Genomic DNA, 22,698 nt, shown 5'->3' with positions numbered 1-22,698 from the left:
TGTGGTGAGAACTAGACCCTAAATTTTCAGCATTTTTTAGCAGCTAAAAAATTATCTTTAAAAATTAGGAAAATATATCAATTCTTATTCCAAATAATATAAAAATATATAATCCTAAACTTCATCCATTTCTACACATTTCATTAGTTTACTTCATTTTCCAAATTCAAAATAATAATACCAATTTTATGCCATTCAATGTGAACAATTATACTTTTGTTAGCCTTTTCCTTTACAAAAGGGTGACACAGGTTTGTGCTTTTACCCAAGAAGTATAAGTTATTGTATGGATCCAATTCTTGGAGCTAGTTTGCCAAATAAAGCACCATATAGATTGACACCTATAGAGAATGAAGAACTTAACAGATAAGTGCATGAGTTATTGCAGAAAGGTTTGATTAGAGAAAGTTTGAGTCCATGTGTTGTACGTGTTATATTAGCACCTAAAAAGAATGGAAAATGGAGAATGTGTATTGATTCTAGAGCTATTAATAAGATCATAGTGAAATATAGATTTCTTATGCTAAGGATGGATGACATAATGTATTGTTTGATTGGAGAAAAGCATTTTACTAAGATTGATTTAAAGAGTGGCTATCATCAGATTAGAATAAGAGAAGGTGATGAGTGGAAGACTTCTTTCAAAACAAAATATGGTTTGTATAAGTGGTTGGTTATGTTTTTTGGTTTGATTAATGCAACTAGTACTTTCATGAGGCTAGTGAATGAAGTTCTGAAAAGATTCTTGGGTAAGTTTGTGATTATTTACTTGGATGATATTTAGATATTTAGTAAGACTAAGGAAGAACATCTTGAGCATATTAGACAAGTATTACAGAGATTGAAAGAGGAGAAGTTGTTGTTTAATTTGAAAAAGTGTTCTTTTATTCAAGAGGAGATTGTGTATTTGGGAATTGTGATTTCAACTGATGGTTTGAAGATGGATCTTGATAAGGTCAAAGAAATTTTGGAGTGGCCTACACTTGAGAATGTGGGTGAGTTATTTCAAGTTGAATGTGATGCCAGTGGGAGTGCAATAGGAGCTGTATTGAGTCAAGATCAAAAACCTATTGCTTTCTTTAATGAGAAGTTGAATGATGCTAAAAGGATGTATTCTATGTATGATGAAGAATTTTATACTATTGTTCAAGCCTTGAAGAAGTGGAGATATTATTTGATTCCTAAGGATTTTTTTTGTGTACTGGTCATAAAGCTTTATAGTACTTGGGAAGTCAACATAAATTGAGCTAGAGACATATGAGGTGAGTTGAATACTTACAGAATTTCACATTTTTCATTAAGCATAAGAGTGGAATTACTAATAGAGTTTTTGATGCATTGAGTAGAAGACATTCTTTATTGACTAAGATAAAGGTTGAAGTTCTTGGTTTTGATGAAACGAAAGAGTTGCATGATGTTGATCCTAATTTTTCTAAGGAAAGGAGAGAGTGTAGAGCACCAAATCTAACAGATCACATAAGTAAGTATGATGAGTATTTAATTCAAGAAGGTATGTTGTTCATAGGTAATTAGTTGTGTATTCCTAGAAGTTCTATGAGGTTCAATTTGATTAAGGAAAAACATAGTGGGGGATTGGCTGGACATTTTGGAATTGATAAGACATTGAATTTGCTAAAGGATAACTATTATTGGCCACAAATGTATAAGGATGTTCAAAAATTTATGAAGAGTTATGGAGTTTTTCAAGTTGTAAAAGGGGTAAGTCAAAATACTAGTTTGTATACACCTATTATTGTTCCTGAGAAACCTTGGAATGATAGCAATATGGATTTTGTTCTTGGATTGCCTAAGATAGTAAAGGGGTATGATTCTATATTTTTTTGTGGTGGATAGATTTTCTAAAATAGCTCATTTCATACCATGTAAGAGGAAATCATATGTCAAGCATGTTGTTGAACTTTTCTTTAATTAGATTGTGAGATTGCAAGGATTACCAAAAAACATTATTTCTGACAGAGACAGTAAGTTTGTTGGTTATTTTTGGAAGAATTTGTGGAAGAAGATGGGTATTAAGTTGAAGTTTAGTTCCATAGATAGATGGATAGACAGAGGTTGTGAATAGAAGCTTGGGTAATTTGCTAAGATGTTTAGTTGGATATAAGCCAAGTAAATAGGAAATGGTATTAGCACAAGCTGAGTTTGCATATAATAATTCTATGAATAAGAGTATAGGGAAGACACCTTTTGAGATTATTATTGGAATGCAGCCTAGAGCAGTAACATATTTGAGGGATGTTGTTGGTGAAGAAAAGAGAAGTGATTTAGGAGAAGAATTTTTTGATTTCATGGATTCTTTACATAAGGAAGTGAAGTTGAGACTAGAAAAAAGTAATCAGAAGTATAAGGAGAATGCTGATAAGTCTAGAAGACCTCATGATTTTAAAGTTGAAGAAGAAGAAGTTTGATAGTGATAATGCTTATGAAGTTGAGTGACCCGATGACATGGATATATCTCCTATATTCAATGAAGTTGATCTATATAAGTACATGAGTCAAATGATGGCATTTCTATACCTGATGATTATCCTAAGAAGTAGATTGAAGAAGTGGAACAAATATTGAATCAGAGAGTTGGCAAGAGCACAAGAGGAAGAGATTACTATGAATATTTTGTAAAGTGGAAGAATAGACCAATTGAAGATGCTACATGGATTTCATGGCACTTGCATGATTTGAGAGAATCATTTCTCCAACCCTAGTTGTCTGATGTAGGAGCATCTTGGGTTTCTTTGCAATCCTACACTTTTGTTCATTCTACCAGTTGATGCCAAGTTCCTTTAGTTGCCAAGCAATTTCTTTTGTTGCTAATTTCCTTTGGTTGCTAAGTAGTTGCTTTTGTTATCGAGAAATTCCTTTGGTTTCCAATTTCCTTTAGTTACAGAGTGATTCCTTTGGTTGCCAAATTCCTTTGGATGCCATGTTATTCCTTTGGTTGTCAAGCATTAACATGTCAAGTTCGTAGTTGCTGCCAAGTGATCCCTTTAGATGCCGAGTTCATGTAGATGCCAAGTTCTAATTTTGAAAATCTTTCATTTGCCAAGTAGTATTTTTTTGGTTCTAGTTTGGGTTGACTTTTCTTGCATTTAATTTTGGTAATAGGTAGTTAATATCTAATGTGAGCCAACTTGTGGCCATACATGTAAGAGTTTATTAGTTGGTATTTGCATCAAGATGACTTACAACCTTTCTTGATCTAGAATCTTCTGTAAGCCATTTTTCATGTATTTAAAGGGGGTCTAGGATTTGGTTTTGAGTAGATTGGTAGATTTTGGAGACTTAGAGGATTAGAATGTGAATTTTCTAGTTTTGATTATATCTAGCCGTAACCCAGAAGGTCTTATAGCTGGGCATGTATGCTGATATTTTCATGAATCAATAAAGTATTTTCTCTTCTTTGTCCTTTGTTGGATATCCTTTTTGTTGTGTTTTCACTACGTTAACTCTTGCAAGGTGATTTGGATAGTTGGGTGTGCCTTTGTCCCTAGTTATTCATGTCCTCCTTGTGTCATCTAGCAATAAAACTCAAGAACAATATGGCTAGTGAGTTTGAGGCCATGAAGAAGACAATATCACGTTTATCCAATGAGCTCATCAAAATGAAGTTATATTCCTTTAGAAATTAAGGAAATTATCCAAGACATTTTACTATCCAAAATAATTATACTCAAAAGAAGAGCACGCATTATGGCTCCTATGATAATGTCAACAATGAAAATAATGTTATTATAGGTGTAGGAATAAGTAAAAATGGATATGGTAACAAGAAAGTTTTAAATAAGCATCTCCAAATCATGAAGGAACAAACTTTTCATTTTAGTGCTATGTTGTTTGAATCATATGGTAAATATATAGGCAAAAAAAGTAATGAAGATGATCAAAAGGAGTTTGTGTTCGCACTTAATCCAAAGGAAAAGCCTAAATGATCAATGGTACATGTATATTAGAATGATAATAGGAACACACATAGTTTGAAAAGAAGAAAATATCCTCTAATGGGTGATGTCTCTATTGGACTATATCCTACTCCTTCCAATTTATGGTTCAATGATGATTCAATGTCTTCAATCTCCAACCAACATTTCTCGAACATTTTAGAAATAATTACATATAATAGATGAGGTTTTGAAAGGATTTATGGGTAGCATAAGAAGAAATTTTAAGTACCTTAGAGAAGGTTAGAATCCAAACATCCTTTATCTTCCCAGCTATTGTTGCCTCCATAAAGAGAGTCATTTTGAGTTGGAATGTACTAGTTGCCATTATGCATCTAATGTATTAGCATAGATGGATCAACCCGCTAAAATTTCTAGAAATAGTGAAGTTGTTAAAAAATTTGATGCTGTAATAAGTGTAGATATGGAAAAGAAAATTGAGGCTATAGAAAATTTTGAAGTTCCAAAATTCTATGGACTAGTAAATTTTTTTTAAAGTTTTATAAAATTATCAAAATGTAGAATATCCTAAAGTTTTTGATATTTTGAATCAGGAAATTGTCAAGAAAAAGATACCAATGCTTCTGATAAGCATATTGATTCACTATTAGATAATGATAAGATACCTCCTTTAGAAGAAAATATGTCATTAGACGAGATGGACATAGAGCTTAATTTGGTCTCAAGGTTGACTTAGGAAATTCCATTTTATGGGTATTCCATGTATATATTAGAGCATTCAATAACACATTCATGTAGAGTTTATCCATTTTGGTTATATTCAAAAATAAGTTGTCCTAATTTATTATTAGCTTGGGAGATTGCCATGGAAGGTAAATACAATCTTGAACATGATTCCATGAGACATGAGGGAGAAAACACCTTGAATGATGATATTAATGAACCCTACAATACAAAAGGAATAATTATGATTAATTTAGCTAGTCTCAAGGAGCCTAAATGTGACAATTCATGGTTTAGGGATAATGATAGTGATAATAAGGATCGTAAATGTAATTTTCTAACTTTAAGGTTTTTTTTTTTATAGCTATATTATGTCTCAAACACTTATTTTTCCATGTATGTATGGATTTGTGTACCATGAGGTCGGACCACAAGAAGGAGAAATTTAAATGTGTGAGTGTACCTCTATATTGGGGGACTCACTAAATTAGGTGATAGCTTTTCATTATCCCTATCTCTTTGATGACTTTTAGTTTGATATATTTTACCATTCTATTCTTGCATTCTATCATCCTAATGATGGATCATAGAGTGTGATCTAAAATGTTGATGCTAAAAATTATACACACAATCAAATCCAAAAATAGATTACATGTAAAAAATGGATTGTAAAACCTGATAAAATTTGTAAGAGAAATTGTTTGTGGATTAATCATAACCATGAAGACTTACTAAAACTTCTGATTTTGTGTGATTGTGCCTAGAATTTGAGCTAAAATTGGAATTTTTAAGTTTTTTTTAGCACAAAGAAAAGTTAGCTTTTCCTAGGACTATATCAGGCAATTTATTTCTACTATACCTAACGAGAAATCTACTTACATCAAATCCATGTTCTTATTGTTCAAGGCTTTTTGTAAATGCATTTTTGTTCTTTTTTATTTTGTGTCCTTTTAGTTAGGTGTTAGTTTTCTTTATTTTGAGTATTTTTTTTTTTTGGCTTTTTAATCATTTTGCTTCCCTTTGAGTCTTTGAGTCACTGAGTCAATGTGTAGTTTTGGGGTTTTCCCTAGCATGTGATCCATCCTAAATGGCTTCAATTTTTGGAAGAGGTATTTCTTAGTCAAAGAAATTGAATAACATTCTTTCTTGTCAAAACTAAATATAGGTGTCATATGTAGGTAATAAAATATTGTCAACCTCTAAATAATATTCTAAAGTGATCACTCCCAACACTTTACTCATTTAAAGAAATGATTATCCAGGTTTCTTTCAACCCAAATGGGTGACAATGAAGGATAGTTTGAAACTCTCTAATTTGAATAGAGGTTTTTACCATAAGCTTAGAATTATTAAATGTTGGCATGTGAGTTTCTCAAGAGTTCACTAAAGTAGGAACTCAAGATTCACCAAAACTGGCAAAGTCCAAAGGATTGAAAACCAACCCCTTGAATACATAGTCTAATCGCCATCCAAGGACACCTAAAAAATTAAAGAAAACAAGTGGTGTAAAAAAATGGAAGTCTAGTGCTTGGTACATAAAAGGAAAAGAAGATGATCAAGTGAGGATAGAATAGCATTATCATTGACTCACTCAAAAGAACAAGCTTCAAGGAAGAATAAAGTGGAAATACATGAGATCCACAAGGTTGACAAATGAATCGCTAAAATGCATAAGACAAGTAATTGATGTCTCATCAAAAGCCCTATAAATGGATTCTTACATATAGTTATACAATGGCTTGAAATTGGTTCATGTGAATTTTGAAAAATTTGGCCAATTATTAAAGGATTGGTTTCATGTTGTTGCATATCTGTAATGGTTAGCACCTAGGATTATCAATGGAATTAATACATTTACCACAAAATGAGTGAAAGTTGAAAATTTTGTGTTTTTTTTTAAAAGTTTTCAAAACCCACTTGTGACATTGAGAATCAAGTTCCAACTTGACATGAGTTTGTATATTTCTTATCGATGAACAAATGGCTTTGTAATTTCTTTCTTATGTCAAGTCTATTTGTTGTGGTTTTGAACAAAACATACCCCATTTTTTTCTTTTAAGTCATAAAGGCTTTCTCCTTAGAATAGGGTATCTTCTAAGACAACTTAGGAGGTGGGCCTACAATGAGCTAAGTTTAGGAGTCAAGAAAGATCACATCATCTAGGACCTCACAAGGAGATGATGCAATTTTTAGCACTAAGGAAAAGCGTGCGCCTTGTGCACTTATACACATGTACACCTTCCCAAATTGGGCATCTTCCCATATCCCCCTTTTGGTACCAAGTGCCAAATTACACACATTAGAAATGTGTAGAACCTTTACAACCTCTGTAGCCTTTGTAAAAATACATACAAAGACTTTTCCACACAAAGCATAGTGAGTAGTTGCACACCTATGTAGGTGCACAAAATGCACATATTTTCCAACCGCACACCCCACAACCATTTTAGTGTGCATTATGCACCTTGCACAATTGTACAAGGTGCACAAGTGTACACCTTGTAGTCTTTTTTAGTTTTTAGTTAGTCAAACAAAAATTTCACCTCTTTCATTGAGTCAAGCATCTTTTTTGCCTTCCAAGCAGCAATGTTTAATGATGTTTTTACTTTTGTGCATATTATCATGGAATCTTCATCATTATCAACATCAAATATTTCACTAGAACTAGTGACCTTCACTTACAAAGGAGTTCCACAGAAGTCTCCATTCATGAATTTGCACCCAAAGATCAAAGACATAAAGCTTGCATACATGAACGTAAATGAGTTCCTTGTCTTCTGCAACTATTATGGTAAGATTCAAGATAGACATATTAGGGGTTAAGGTTGAAGAAGAACAAGGAGATCAAGTCCATTCCTAGTTTGGACTACAAGGAGAAGATGAATCATGAAAATTTTTAGAGATAAATAAACAATAGTGGTCCAAGACCACATTTGAGCAAAACCCAAAAATTATTTTCAAATCTATGAACTTTGATTTTTGGGGGACTTGTGCATGTTGTGAATGTGATGGGGAGTTTCTCCTAACTTAGATAATTTTTCTCTAAAAAAGGATTTATCTTTTCCTTCTTAGGGTTAATTCCTAATAACCTATTTTAGAGGATCTTTTTCTAATCCTCTCCAACCCAAAAACTCACCTATCAAGTCAAAATACATTCCTAAGCTTCAAACCCCACCTAGGAAACTTTATGCTCAATAAGAAGAAAAAATAACTATGGGCTCCCATCATGGAAAATGCATCTTTTTACCACGATCACAATAGACTTCTTCATTTAACAACCTTTCTACACCATCTTTCTAAATCCAAAACTTCAAAAATATTGACTTGCTCTTGTAAGCCTTGTAGCCCTATGAAACCCAATTAGGTCTCCTACAAACAAGGAAGTTGAAATAACATAAAAAAATCCTTAACAAGCCCTTTGGTATCTTCTATATTTTTTTCACAACAACCTAGTCTTATAAATTTTGTAGGTTTCAGACTCCCATGGCATTTGTATAGTACTTTTCTAGAAAACCCTATTTTTGAGTGTTTATAGAGAAATGACAACAATCTCTTCATAGATTTCTTGGTTCTTCTTCCCATATATTCTCCTCTAAATTATGTAACCTTAACTCTTCCTATTCTATTTCCCTAATCAATATTTTCTCATGCAAATTGAGAAAATAGATTCAACCTCTCTTGCAAGCATTTCAATTCCTAGCCAAACAACTTCAGGCTTGCCTAGGGCTTGCTTGAAAAATTAGCAAATGGATTCCTAATAATTCTTCCTTCCATATATAAATTATGTACAATCTATACTTCTTATTTCCAATTGGTCATCAAGATCCAATTACTGGAACTCAAGATGTAGACATTTTCACACAAACTGTTATTTACAAGGAAGTAAAATTGGGAAAACTAAACTATTTACAAAAATGCAATAGATGGATTCAAAAATTCAAAAAAACAATTCATAGATAGTTCAAAATTTATACACCAACTTATATAAAGGTAAAAATCATCCTTTCAATCCATTAAATTCAAAATGATGGCCAAAAACCTAAAATTGTCATTACAATCAGAGTTGTTCTTGTTTCTAGTCCATAAAGAAAAAGGTCTTTGCTTGTTTTAGAGTTTGGATGAGATTTCATACTCCTAATACACCTATCACAACCCTAAGTTTGAGCCTCATACCTAAGCATATCTCCCTCCAAATTTTGAGGAGAATTTGTCATGACAACTTTGCAAAATTGTAAAGTTGTCATGAGCAACTTTGATATTTTTTGCAAAAATGACCATATGTCCTTCCCAACTTGTCAAGTCTGACTCCAACCCATCCAATTTGACCAAAAACACATATGGACCACATTTTAACAATGATCCCTCATTTTTGAGATATTTTGCAACTTTGACCATAGTTGACCCTATCAAGACCTTCTAGCACTAACTAGGTCTTAATAATTAAAACACGATCAACACTTGCATTCAACATTATGACACATTATCCAACACATAATGGGACTTTATAACTATTCCCTATTTGGTTAATGGTTGGATAAGCCATGTACAAGAAAAAATTTCTATTAGGGTTTTCTGTTCCCCTAAGGTGCTCCTACACCATACTCTCATGCAAGGAAAAGACTTAGTTACTTGTGGTGAGAGGAACTCCATGTTGCTTCCATGTTTATTGAAGTCACTCTTTGCAATCTATATTGTTTCAAATTTAGGGGTGTTCTTCCATTTGATTAGGTGCCCTTTATAGACCTTATTCCTAGTACTCTTCTTACACTAGTACATTTTGGCAAATATGTGACTATGTGACTAAAAAATTTAGTCACATCACTAAATTTTTTATTCATGTGACTAAAATTGATCAAATTTCACTATTTTATTTGCAATTTACAAGCATAGGTGACTAAATAAGCGACTAATTTGATCACCAGGTAAAATGACAAGATTAACCAAATAGAAATGACTAAATACATTACCAAATAAGTTACTAAATAAGTGACTAGATAATTATTCACTACTAATTAGTCATTGAAACACAAGTGCATAAATACACTACCAAATACATGACTAAATAAGTGACTTGATAACTAGTCACTAACAATTAGTGATTTGTACCTTCTCTCTTCAATTTTTCTAAGGTTTATTTATTAATGGATTAGGTTTATTTTATTTTCCATAACTCATTCATGACCCTTGGACCTTCTCTTTCTCATACTAATTGTGGTTTCACTTTGCATCTTCCCCAATACAGGATGCTTTGTTAAATGACTCGAGAGATTTTATTCACCATTTTGGACTCCTCGATGAATGTTACAAATTGATCCAATTTTCCTCTAAGAGGTATATACATAAATGGATGGATTGATAATTTTTGCTTAATTTTATTGTCTTCTATTTCTATTACTTATTTAGATTCTCAATTATTTATTTCAATATTCATAATTAAAAGAATTATTTTTATACTAATAGTTAAACTATATTTTTTGAGTTTGTATCTCTTGTATCAATAACAACCTTTTATTATTGTAAAGTTGAGCCACCATTTTCCTAAAAGTGTCAATCATAAATTTAGCCCTATCCCTATCCCTACAATCTAATTATAACCATTGATTAACTTTCTAAGCATAAGCCAAACCCTAACATAAACATTGACTCTCGGACACAATTTATATAAAACCCCATAATATTAAACTTGACAAAAATATATATAAATGATAAATAATAGATATAAAGTTTATTGTTTTTGTATATTGTGAAAAAATAGATTATTTATTTATATTTTTATGCCATAAATTGTTTGAAATTGAGGTTAGGAATTGATATTGTGAGGTTTTACTTATAAGTATTTAAGACCTAATTGCAATCCCTTCAAATACGAACAAAGAGTATGTTCATTTCTTCTCACTTTTGACCATTTTTAAGATGCAAGTGTTAATATTTATATAATTTTTAAATTTTTACACATTAAAAAAATACAAGAAACAATTCAATAAATATATGTTAAATAATAATACCCTTTCAACAATGAGGCATTTTACCTCCCAAAAAAAACCCACATCAATCTCCCACTAGAACAAATTCACTTTTATTTTACTCTTCTCAACTTTTACATTTTGGAGCCCTTTGTGCACATCGATAAACCATGGAGACTAACTAGGGGTTTCAACTAGAGTAAATTCACTAGATTTTTGTGGAAAAATCAAATACACAAGTACTTGCATTGTATTTTCTTTTTATATTCATCTCAGTTTTAAATAGTTAAATTTATTTGACTTGGATGATTAAGGTTTTTGTAATTTATTTTCTGTTATTGAAAGATTAAAAATCATCTTTTTCCTATATCTTTGCTTAATTAGGAACACAATTGAATAAACTTGGCTTCTAGTTTCCTTAATATTTGAAGTTGCACAAAAAAACCAAAATGATGAGATCGAGGATCTCTATTTGTATGGTTGTGTTGGTGTTTGACTCTGTACTTTGAAGCTATAACTACCATTTTATTTGAATATTAATTTTTATATCTTATATATTGGAACTATCTAAATGTATTATAATTCTTACATAACTATTGCAAATGTCTAATTTTGAACTTAACCAAAAAAGGCTTCATCGCTTTTCAATTTTTTAGAAGAATTTACAGAATGATATTAGTTCTTAAAATTAATAGAGCTTATAGGCAATGAGGATATAAATGAAATATACATTGATATTTAGATCATAGATCAACAATTTAGTTAGGATAGCCCAAGTATTGAAGAAGACAATGTTATCAAACCCAACTATTTATTGAGGTTATAAATCACAATTTCTGAAGTGTGCAAGCAAATTATAATGCCCCAACTCTTGACACTTTGTTGGATATTTTAGACTATGTCAGGCTAGAAGACATTAAAAGTCATCACTGTCAAAAGAGAACGGGGATTTATACATCATTTTAGAAACATAGGATAGACAGTACCAAAATGTGACATAACTTTAGACCATATTTTGAATGCCTCAGAGGGTGGTGGAATGTAGAGATTTAGAGGATTAATGTGATGAGAATCCTAAGGAGAGAGGATTTCCATGGTGAGAATCCTCTGGTCCAAGGATTTCCACCACACATGATCACTTAACTCCCAAAACATTCCTTTTCAAACCCCACATGCTATTCATTTTCAAGTTATCATGCCTTAGTGTAATTTTGGATCAATTTCAATTAGTCTTCAAGGAGAAGGGTGGAAATACTAAGGAGATAGGATTTCCATGGTGGGAATCCTTTAGAGAGAAGATTTCTACCAAACATGATTGCAACAGTTATCCTTAGGAAAATTATCATTTTTCCTTCTCTCATCACTTTAAATTTACATCAATCCATTTATTGCTTTACTAAGAATCCCTCACAAACCAATTTGCACCACATCCTTTTGTCCCAAGGTGAGATTTTGTGGAGAAATTATAGCTGGTGGAAATTCTCTGGCTAGAGGATTTCCACTACTCTCCAAACTTGCTCGCAGTCCTTATCCATCTCCCAAGCATGTAAACCTAGTTTGCATGGGTAGACATACCCACACCCCTCGTATGCATATCAACATACCCAAGGACCAGGTACACCTATCTCAAGTACTAGGTACGCAATGGATAGCATCATAGTTAAGGACCTTGATTAAGATATTTGATTGTTGTTATGGACCAGCAGAAAAACAATACATTAGATGGATAAACATACAAGGGCATGAATAAAAACCCATGTTGGATGGTTAGGAGAGTTCTCTTGGAGGTAGATTTGATAGCAAGAAATGACCCTACCATCTCATATTTCTATCTTTTGAGCTTAGTCTAATATTGTGGTAGGGTGAGGAGTAGTTGGCTTTAGTTTGCATTGACCTTTGATGTTAGTATGAGTTACCATAGAAATGCATCCATGAAATTCTTTGAAAGGTCCTTCAAATTTTTTTGAACTTGTGAATTTCATTATAAGGATATTTAATATACACAATTAATTACTGATAGATTTAAGAATATATGTAATGTGTTATATATTTTTGGTTTGGATTATGTAAGTTTTTAAACATCAATGTTTTAGATTACACTCAGTGATCGGTCATTAGAATGAGAGAATGCAAGAGTCATTTATGTTGTTACATTGAGAATTAAATGTTGTTTCTTGGAAATAATTGAATGAATCATTGAATTCCAATGAAGAATGAATGATAAACATTATTTTCTTTTTCTAACCATGAAGATTTTTTAGTGTTTAGTTATTAACTTGATTCATTTGAAAGATGTAAAATTTGAGGCTAAAAAATTTCTTAGCAATTCTACTAAGTAGTTACACATTAGCTCTTGCATCATTATATCAAAACATATGATTCTGTAGTAAAGAGTTGACACTATTTAGTTCATTGTTCAATCAATGACAATGAAATTAGTCTATTATTATTAGTTCCTTTAATAAGTGTGGAGAATGTAGAGAACATAAAATAAGTTCAACTAGAAAGAAACCAATTATTTTGACCAATTACCTACCTTTTTTCCTTGCAATGATCATTAATTGTGACTGGAATCAATTGCAAATAAAAGGCCCCACCCGTTATGTTCACTCTACATAGGAAAAATATAACTTTTAGAACTTAGCAAACTAGTAACATTCGTTTAAGAACTATTATGCAACCATTCTTCCAAATGACATTTTCTAAAATGGTAAATCAATTAGATATGAATGAATCAACTAGAAAAAGTAACATAGGGATAATACATTAAGTCAACATAAATGCATAGCTATTTGGAGACACACAAAATAGACACTACAAGACTACAAGTACAAAGGGTACACAATACTTGGTACTGACTATAATCATAATATGAGCCTTTCAACAATAATTACATGAATAACTCTACTTCACACAACTTTTGACTTTGTAGTAGCCATGTAAATTCTTCGTAGAGATAGGAAAGCCTGTAATTACTGAGCATCACCAAAATTCCTAACATCTAGCACAAATGTAGTCTCACAAATTAAAAAAATTGACAAAGGAAAACAATGGCATAGGTCAAGAAACAATGTTCTTCAAATAGATAGGAAAATCAATCACACTTTAAAAAAATGGGAACCATGCTTAGACGATCTCACATACATAAGAGCACCTAGACACTAGGAGTCTCTAGACACTAAAATTTATGAAGAAGAGAGTATTTCAACACTAATAATTTATGTAAATATATATAAGAATAGAGTGAACTACAAATAAATCTCTCATGAGGCACACTTTTCCCTAAATGATTACATATATGTTTTGCATATAGAAATTCACTGCTGCATAAAATATTATAAAATAGGGCAATCAACAATGAAGAAATAACAAGTCTTACAAAAAAATAGTAGTAACAAAAGTAAAAATCAATTCCAAAACACATATTGTTTACTCCAAAATAGATATAAAAGAAATGTGAAAAGTGGTCCCCAGAATACGTGTTCTAATGCATAGAATGCACATAAATGACATGAATTTTTAAGCCTTCAATCTTTCACCAAAGGGAGCTATTGCTTGCCACCTTTTTCACATGATAGAATTGGAGCCACATATATAAGCATCCACAATATTTATTTGTACCTTTCAATTTCTTACTTCAAGCCATTTTTTAATCCACAAAAATGGGGGACATAACTACTAGTTGTTGAACACATCTATTCTTAATTTGCAATGAATAGTATTGTCCATCCAATCTTCTCTAGTTATGTTAGGCATATCTATTTAGTTAGGCTTGCTCTATTTGTTATCTCGCTTAAGTTGGACCTTCAGCTTCTTTCCGCTCAACTAGAACCCATTCATCACATTGATGGTAGATTGTTCAGCTGTAGGGGAATCATAACTCACAAAACCTAGAAAATGATTCAATTTCATTTAACTAATGAAATTATGTCAAAACTAAAAACAAGCTTTCTAAATAAATGTAAGGGAAAACATTTACCAAAGCATTTTCTAACACCAATATCTTTGTAAACAAAACTCTTGGCACTAATAGCTCTTCCAAATGATGAAAAGGCATTAGGTAGTTCATGATCACCAAACTCTAGTTGAATGTGATAAATGAACAAATTTTTTGCAAGTGGTCCTATATTAGAAAGGTCAAATGTTTAAAGTTCACTATATCAAGCATATGACCTATGCACTTTAAGAAACTAGAATGAGGCCCAAAATATTTTTGTGCATACCTTCAACTTGTGTGTCAAAGCTTGTTTACACATTTCTAGCTGCTGAACTTAAATTTGACAAAGTTGGTGCTACAAAACTATGTCCAAGAGGCAGAGCATTATGGCCAAACAATGGACCTTGATATCCCTTTCGATACTAGACACCAAACATTCCAAGAAATCCATAATTCATGTAACTTGCTAACTACAATGCCCCAAAGTTTTGTCCCGTACCAACACCAATATCAGGGTTGGTACCAAAAAATGTTCTATAAGAATTAATGGCTCCCAACATACTGTGAAAAATAGGTTGATTTGGCAATGGAGGCAATGGATATTACATAAGACCATATGTAAAGATATTTTTTCACTAGCTTCCTTGCCATATAGCAATTTTTTGAAAAGAACCTGAAATAATGAAAAGGTTTCTCTGACCTTTCCACGAGTTGGTGGATTTTGAACCAAATGATCTAGACTTCCCACATGAATGTGAGAGACAAGATCTTAGTATCCATAGTATTCCTGGGCCTATGATGAAATGAGGATAAGAATCAAAAGCAAGGTCTACTTGCATATGCAAATTTTTTTTAAAACAATTTAATGATTTACAATATCATTGTTATGAATGCACTCCATTATCATAATTCTTTCAACTGCAATCTTAACTAATTGCTTTGCTTGATTTCTTCCTTTTAGAAATGATAGAATGTATCATGATGTTAAGTTTTTTTAATTTTTGGGGATAGCTTTTTGATTTTCTAGATATATACACTATAGTAATATCAATCAAAATTAATTAGCTTACATTTCTATTGATTACATTTATAGACATTGGTTTTAACTTTTTACTCAATTCATCCTACTATATTTGTGAACTTATCAATAGGTGTTTATTAAGCATATTCAATGTCTTGATAATTTAGTTTCCATTTATATCTCTTCATTTAGTGGTAATTATGAAGCAAACAAAAGCATTAATAGAATGATCCTATATTCCTATCCTTGGCAAAATGAAGCAGAGAGAGAAAATGTTTTGGCAAAGAAACATGTAAGAGGTGCTAAAGCTAGAAGTGTAAGGACTGTTGCAAGGATGAAATATGGATGTACAGGTTTTTGAACAATGACAAATTTCTTTTCCTTTCTATTTTTCATTTGATACATACGACAACATATGTTGGGTTAGTATCTCTTGTGCTTCATGCACCTTCCCATGACAATGTCACTTCCTAGCTATACTAAAATTCAAAGTACTCATTTCTTTTGCAATCAAATTGAATCCATGCATCCAAAGTTCCACATTTGTAGCAATTCTAGCCTCAAAATGAATCTCCATTCCCTTGATAGTCACAATCCTAAATATAAGTGGCTTATTTGCATCTCCTTTGGAATGATTTTTATAGAATGGAATACTTGGTCCTACACCTACTTCTTTGCAAACAACATTTCTTCTACTAGATTTTCTCCATGTAAGCAGCCCAAATTTGAGAATTTGAACCATTTTTATATAAGGAGCACCTTTAACTCATTTTGTGTGTTTTCAAAGTTATTCACTTGTGAAAACAAAATTCTATTCCAAATGATCCAATATTACACCCTCTACAATTCTTGATGAGCTATTTCTCCTGGAAAGTGCCAAAGTTGTTTCCCCTATGGCATTACCAGATGACAAATAGATCATCATTGAAGTAGATTTTTCCAAGCATATGCATTTCCTTCTCTTACAGTAAGCTTTAGAGGAGTATAGCTATCCTCATTGAAGGCATTGATTATAGAACCCTTCTTTAGGAGTTGTCATAGTGCCTCAATATTACCCCTTTGAGCTACATAATGAAGGGCTTTAAATTCATCTTCCTTAAATATACTTACCAAAGCTACATGTATGAGAAATATCTCTAACTAGTCTTTGCTTCCACTTAGTTGAGATAGGATAAGAACTATTTCAGCCTTCTTACTATTCAACTTCACATCAACTCCTACAAATATAAGAACTTTAAAAGCCTCAATACATCCCTTTTTTGCAGCAACCATGGCTACAAAATACCCATATCTATCCTATTCATTCATATTTATGTTTGACTATTCAAGAAGTTTCTAAGGAACCATATCATCACCAAATATTGCAACAAAATGAAGAGAACAAAAAACCAGGAGATCAGTTGACTTTATTTTCTTTCCTTCCTTTATTGTAGCACACTGCACTTGATGGGCACAAGACTCAAAGCTACTTTCTTATGCTATGTTGACTGCACTTTTTCATGCCCAATTCAATAGCCCAAGATCAGCATAACAACCAATAGCTCCATGAACCATTCATGATGGTTAGCCCTCACACATAGTATCAATGTAGTTTCACCCATTTTTGTTCTTTTAGTAAGATCACATCCATGTTCCATAAAACTACTTTACAATAGGAAGAAAACCCATCCTAGCAGCCATGTGAAGAGGATGAAATTCATGTCCATTATTTGTTCTTACACAAAACTCAACATTTGCACCTGCATGTAAAAGCACATGAATTGCACCTGAATTACGACAAAGAACTATATGACATATAAGTGCTCTTTCATGATGCTCACTATTGGGGGATATGCACCCAAGAAACATTTTTAGAATCTCTCCCTTTGCTTCATAGTATTTTACTAAACAACATGCATCATTATAGGGCTCTGCTAGACTTGCCCCAACATGAAACTCCTCACTAGATGCTTTATCCCACATCCAAGCAACTAGGCTAAATTTATAATCTATCTTAGCCCCCATCTCCAACAAATACTTCACAAGAGGATCTTTCTGGGTAACAATATCAGCAATGAGTATTGTACAGTCCACATTTTCATATAAAGAAGGCTTAAAAAACTGTAGCAAGGTCATGTCCCATTAATTTATATCCACTCCATTATTGATTAATATTGCAACACTATCAATGAAGCCACGATAGCTAGCATACACTAAGGCATGTGTAGAAACATTTGGCCTTGTCATTTTAGAGCTAATTAATAATTCAAAAGCTTTGGTTTGATGATAGAGACATGCTTCCAATAGAGCATCCTCACACGCTGATTTAGAGGCTCCTACTTTAATAAGGAGGCCTAGTAGCTGATGGTGGCTTTCTCGAGCAACAACAGTTGTTGCATAGCCTCTACATAGCTTCTAGCCAACATCTAAACTACCTATATAGATGTAAGCAACTCATCTCATTTTATTATTGAAAAACTTCCTCCATAGTATTAAAAGCATGAATATTTATAAAATGAAATTGAATCAAGAACTGTATGTGTACTATTTTATCGATTCTATGTTATGTTTAAATATTGAAATTAGGCATTCATTCTACTTTAATTCTCCTAGTTAATGAATGGAACTTGTTTGCCAATATGATTGATGCATATACCATAGATGATATTGTTAGCATCATTAACAAAGGGTATTGTCTATGAATTTTTCTTGTGTGATTTTAAGTGTTTTAGACTATAGGGTTCGAGATAGTAGGCATTACTTTTTAATATCTTGTTCCATAATCCTATACAATTAATTTATAAGAGATTAAAATGCCAGCCCTCAACATTTCTACTACTATATATGTTTTGAATAAAATGCACTTAAATTATTATGAGATACCAAGAATATCTTAGATGTTTTTATTTCATCAATAAATAAACATATAATTAAGTGGAAAATAAGTCTCATACAAATGATTTGAAGCACATAATGTAGTAACTTCTTTTCTAAACATTGCTATTTAGTAAAATGGTTGTTCAAAGGGCTAAGAGTTTGGGACCTTCATCTATCTCGTTCTTTCACCCATGGAAGGATCAATGATTTCTGAGAGAAATGCTTAACATGATTGCATATAGAATGTAGAAGTAGGCACATGTAATGGTTGTGTTCCAATGATTTGATCTTCCAATCTTGTCAGTTAGTAATCTAGCCCTGTTAGACTTTCATAGCCACCATTGTTTTATGCAATTGTTGGAATATGAATCATTTCTTTATTTTTGACACTGCTGACCTCCCAACATAGCTGCCACCATTCAGAGGTTACAACTCTCGACATAATTAGTTTACATTACAAAATATTATTCTCATTTTTTTGTGAGCAATAAGCTTGCCAATTTTATTCATAAAAGAAGAGTTGGGATTGAGAACATAAAGATGAAGATGACTTGAGATGCAACTCTTGGTCCCTTAAACTACTAGAATTGTGGACTTAATTAAAAGTCCTTCAATTGAATTCAAATTATTTTTTGATTAATTGTTCCATATTTTAGCACATATCTACCTCTACCTTCCCTTGTTATCTCCGCAAAGCTTATGTCAAGTATGTTTCTTAAAAATTAAATGAATGCAAATGGTTAGATAATAATGCGTGTGAAACTACAATTTTCAGTGAATTATAATTACATTACTTGAAGAAATTATATGGAAACTATTATAAAGAATGTATGTAGCTTGCTAAATATTTCAAGAAATGTAGAATTAAATATATATTTTTGAGATGTATACCAAAATTGGTTTTATCAATGAAGGTTATGCCTAGTTATTCTAGGGTACCATAACAGGATGAAAAATTCATATCATGAAAAATAAAATGGTGCTTCGTGTTTGGGTTTTATCAAAATAAGCTCTTTAAGTAAATAATAACTTTGTTGGAGATAGTTGAACAATGAAACCATGAATCCATGATATTCATAGATTAATATGGAAATATATGTGCTTGTCATTAATTCAATATAGAACAACCACCCCCACAACATTAGGCTTAAAAATATTGGTAGTGTGCCCTATTTTTTGTACATTTTGTCAATGTTTGTATATCTCATCTGTTGCTTTAGTCAAAATTTGATACAAGATTCAATGTGCCTTTTAAATAGCTAAAATAAGCTATTAACTCTACAATCATATACCTAAAACCCAATCCATCCACCTGCATTTAAGTGTTGATTAAACCAACAAAACACTTGGTAGAGAATAAATTTTCAATTACTACCTTCAGGTGTACCCTTTATATTAAAGTGTACCTACTATTTAATCTCAAAATACTAAAAGCTATATGGCATGATGACTTAATCTAATAAAGGAAAACAAAATGAAAATGAGAGCTTGAAATTCTAGATGTTCTACAAATCCTTACATGAATCACATAGGCCAAAACTAATTCTCACTCAGTTTCTCTAATATAATACACAGACAGATTTTAGATAAAATATTTTGTGGCCTACAATATATGCACCAAAGCTTCTTCAATGGTACAAAATAATGAGGAAATGGCTCTAATTCTATGAGAACTAGCATATCAATTTCTATTATACAATACAAATTTTTGGATGTATTTGGAGAGGGTTTCTCAGAGATCAACACTCAAAAATTCTCTTTAACAATTGAGTCATATGCCAAGTGCAGCCCATAGACCAACTAAGAATGCCCTGGATTGAATAAACACTTGAGCATGCCTGAACCTAGAAAATCCAACAACTTCATTGAAGGTGACACAGATATCTTAACAGAAAAATCTTGGTATCAAGAAACTATTTTAAAGAAGTATATAACAACCTTGAACTTTTACTATCTTACCATAATGTCAAAATTTCCATCACTATGAAAAAGTATCACCCCTAACCCCTAGGTTTGGTCAGTTTTGGCCTATAATTTATTGCAAAGGTAATGCATTCAACACCATACATATTAGGAAAATCAATAAAGAGATGCCTATATCTTAGTGAAGAAACTAATTCTCTTACCACACATGCACATATTACAATCCCAGCTACAACAAGTATTGATGTGACTTCTGCAAGCATACCTAAAATAAATATAAAAATTGAAGGTCAAAACATGCAAAAAAGGGAGCAGAACAACATTGGCACCACTTGTTTATAGATATATTACCATGCTTTCAATCCAATTTTTCACTAATATTACTTCTAAAAATAAGCTTAATTAATGAACGTAGTTTTTGGAAAAGCATAATTTGAAAGCCACAAACTTGACCCCTGAGCATAGCTCTACTGGCATGAATCAAATAACTAGGTTGAAAGACTAATACTACTGGAAAAGGGATTACTAATGCAAGTATAAGAATGGAGAGAATGGAGAAAACTCAAGCATGGAGCTAGATCTAAAGAAATTGAACAGTTAATTTCACATAACACAATTCAAAGTCAACATTATTGATAACCAGGACGAGTGTATGAGCTACATTTCCTAAGAGAACTTAACCTACCACATTTGGCTTTTATTTCTAATCAGTTTTATAGCTTCAAATTTCAATATTTACTACTTTTGCTCCAATGATTTTATAGCCTAATTGTTATAGCACACTTGTAAGTAGGCCACGTTTATCTTCTTGTAAGAGAATACTCAAGTGGTTTAATTAAAGGTACTCCAACTAGTGAAGATCTCATCAGAAAACTATCACTCTATAACTTACATAAAATCCTTGAGAATACAAATTCAAGATAATTAGCCATTATACTCGAGAAAAACAATCAAAAAAGAAAATAAATAGAGTTGTCCTAGAAAAAAGTCCAAAAGCACAAAAAATAGGAGGAGCTCTTTTGAAACCTCACCTTTTCAGTCAATACAACATACATTAAACCACTTTATTAGCCTCCTTTCCAAACCATACCAATTTTCCAATTTATCAGCTCTCCTTTTTTCCAAGCAAGCCAAAATTTCCTCATCCATTTGTGGGATATTTAGCTTGAAAATTGTTGTCTTTTTTCTCAAAAGTTTCACATTGCCATTGATCTTTAATCCAACCTCTCTAACTAACTAATTACATTTTCCATTCACTATGTGTGACAAAGAGGATTTCATAATGGCTTTAATAAGTTAATTGCTATCTTCTTGGTCAATATCTTCTATGTCAGCAGCCAAAAACTTGCCAATATCTACTATCAGAAAACAATGTGTTGGAGTAGAATCGGTCAGCTTACACTACTTGTCTGGCAAGTGATCATGAGTTTTAGAGATTTTTCAAAGTTATAGTTGAAGACTTTTAGCAATTTATTTCATGCAATTCATGAATGAATGAATGATGAAAAATTGTTTAGAATCACAAGCATAAAATTGTGAGAGTCAACTATAGTAAAGTTTAGGTAGAACATTATGGACTCTGGAACTCTCATGACTCTAAAACCTTCAATGCCTACCTATAGAAGTTGGTTTGCATTGATAGATTTGACATTAGCAACACTATTTATTTTTGGTAGAATTTGATATTGGAAAAATTTTTGCACTATTGCAATTATGCCAAATGTTTGTACATTGCTCATTATTGGTGACTATTCGCCATCTTGTGTTGTGCAGAGATTTGTTGCTACAACATTAATAGTATAGAAGACATCACTAGTTAAGAATCTTCTTGAGTTGAATTCAACTAGTCAAGCTGAAATTAATGATATAGTTCTCAAATGTAAACTAAATTTTAGCCTTATGAAAATGTACCTTTTTAGGGATGCAATCAACCTTTGATTATACAGTTTGCAGAGCCTAAAAAACCCAAAGTTGGAGATGCAAGGTTCAAAATTATATTTATCTTGTCACCTAAAACATGTTACATCAATATGTATCTTGAAATACTAGTGTATTCCCAAATTATTTCACGTGATAATTTTTTTTTTATATTATCTAGAAATGGTCCTATGTTTAGAGGACCAGGCTTTGTTGCTGAATAGCAGAGGCCATTTGGATCCTAGTAAAACATTAGTAATTTAATGTGTTTGAGTTGGAGGATTCAAATAATGTATTTAGTAGAATCATTTGTGTTGCTCATGTAGGCCTACTATGAGTGGTGGAGGCCACACAGGAGGATAGGGTGCACCTAGAAACTAGCGGCCCATGTGTGTAGCAAATATGAGAATACCATCCCCACAAGTTGGATAACATCCATATGGT

General features: G+C 32.0%; 1 pseudogene; it reads right to left on the bottom strand.

Moving 5' to 3' along the window:
- Window positions 1-14,362: 14,362 nt before the first annotated feature.
- LOC149546180 (RNA-binding protein BRN1 pseudogene) lies at window positions 14,363-15,154 on the bottom strand (annotated as a pseudogene).
- Between the last annotated feature and the right edge of the window lie 7,544 nt (window positions 15,155-22,698).

Source organism: Cupressus sempervirens, chromosome 7, assembly GCF_028749045.1.
Source record: "Cupressus sempervirens isolate cs-2001-9-10 chromosome 7, ASM2874904v1, whole genome shotgun sequence".
Taxonomy (NCBI): domain Eukaryota; kingdom Viridiplantae; phylum Streptophyta; class Pinopsida; order Cupressales; family Cupressaceae; genus Cupressus; species Cupressus sempervirens.
The sequence above is the reverse complement of the archived record's forward strand: the minus strand, read 5'-3'. Positions and strand labels throughout refer to the sequence as shown.